The sequence below is a fragment of the Ailuropoda melanoleuca genome, chromosome 15 (assembly GCF_002007445.2).
Source record: "Ailuropoda melanoleuca isolate Jingjing chromosome 15, ASM200744v2, whole genome shotgun sequence".
NCBI classification, from domain to species: domain Eukaryota; kingdom Metazoa; phylum Chordata; class Mammalia; order Carnivora; family Ursidae; genus Ailuropoda; species Ailuropoda melanoleuca.
The window spans coordinates 79,644,146-79,645,915 of NC_048232.1; the positions used below are offsets into that span (position 1 = coordinate 79,644,146).

At 39.2% G+C, this 1,770-nt stretch overlaps 1 pseudogene; it reads left to right on the forward strand.

Moving 5' to 3' along the window:
• Positions 1-242: 242 nt before the first annotated feature.
• On the forward strand, positions 243-498 carry LOC100483549 (annotated as a pseudogene).
• Positions 499-1,770: the final 1,272 nt, after the last annotated feature.

The window sequence follows — 1,770 nt, forward strand, 5'->3', positions numbered from 1 at the left end:
AAATGGGATAACTTTGAGGCAAGAAACAAGCAAACAACAATAACAAATTACCATACATACAGCAACTAATTATCCTATTGAAACTCCCCCAAATATGAACTACAGGAAAGTGAGATGAACACATGAAGCCTCTAATACAACGCTTGGCACATACAAGTACACACTAAATTTTAGCAAAATCCCAATTCTGAGCACTGGCTACTTCCTGTGCTTCTGGTGGCAGCAGCAGGCACACCTTCGACATGCAGACTGACGCCGGCAAGTTCGCGGACCTGTCTGTGCCATGCCTCGGAAATGCTCTGCCAGCAAACACACCGTTGGCACCAAGGACCACACATCCATTCAGATGAATGTGGCCAAAGCTGACAAGGTCACAGGCAGGTTCAACTGCCAGTTTAAACCTAGGCTATCTATGGGACCATTCGCAGGATGGGTGAGTCAGATGACTCCATCCTCCAACTGGCCAAGGCCAAGAGCATCATTTCAAAGAACTTCTGACTGGAGAGGATCATGGGTGTGGAATATTCATCATAAATAACTAGTAAAATTGAAAAAAAAAAAAAAACCCACTGGCTAGATCCAAATTACTGAAGAAACTGGGAATCAGTGTTGACTTCTCCATGAATTAACTGTCAAGGTAATAGACAAGATGTTTTCGATATTAAATATATGTCACATGAAGACAATGAGTTCATGTTCACTATTCATTCTTTCTCAGCCATACCCTTTGGTCTGAGGGGCATGAGGCCCAAAGGTAAAGGCACTGAATAAAGAGCCACAACATCTGGTAGAAGCATCAGTTTTGCCATTTCCTAGTCATGAGGCTTAAAGAAGTATATCTTTACCATCTGAAAAATAGGAAAAAGAATCACCTGTCAGGGTTGTTGCAGGGAATAAACAAGAACCTATATCAAAGCATTTTATAAACTATAAAACATAATATAAATCTAATTATTGTACATTTGTGCAATATTAGTCATCAAGCTTCAAATCCAAAGATGGTGATTACAGAAAAAAGCAACAAAAATTATTAAAGAGATTTTTACAAATAGATCCTATAAAGACTGATTTATTTTTTTCCAACAAACATTTATTGGGTTCTTATTATAGTATCTCTCTGACCCTCATGGAAAAGCCAAAGATACAAAGACTAAGAGACTGTTCCTGCCTTTAAAGAAGTCAAGGGTGCCTGGGTGGCTCAGTCAGTTAAGCATCTGACTCTTGATTTCGTCTCAGATCATAATCTCAGGGCCTTGGGATCGAGCCCCATGTCCAGCTCCATGCTCAGTGGGGAGTCTGCTTGAGATTCACTCTCTCCTTCTCCCTCCATCCCTTCCCCCTATGCTCGCCCACTTTCTCTCTCTAAAAAATAAATAAATCTTTAAAAAAAACCAAAAAACTGGGGTACAAGAAAATAAGGCTTGGTAGTTATAATAAAAATGCCTATTAGATATTGAACACCTTCTATATGCATCAGGCCCTGAATAAGCACAATATATACATCATCTCTTTTAATTCTTACACTATATATTTTACAAGGGAAGAAGCTGAGGCTTAGAAAGGTTAAATAACTTAGCCAAGATCATACAACTGTGACATGGAAAAGCTAGGGCTCCAACTCAGCTCTGTCTGGAAGCCCATTCTATTTTTTATAATCTTGGAGTGGGAAAAACTTTTCTAACCAGGATACACACACACACAAACACAAACACCAGAACCCATTCCTGAAAACATGAGTAGACCCTGTTACATTAAAAAAAGGAAAAAATT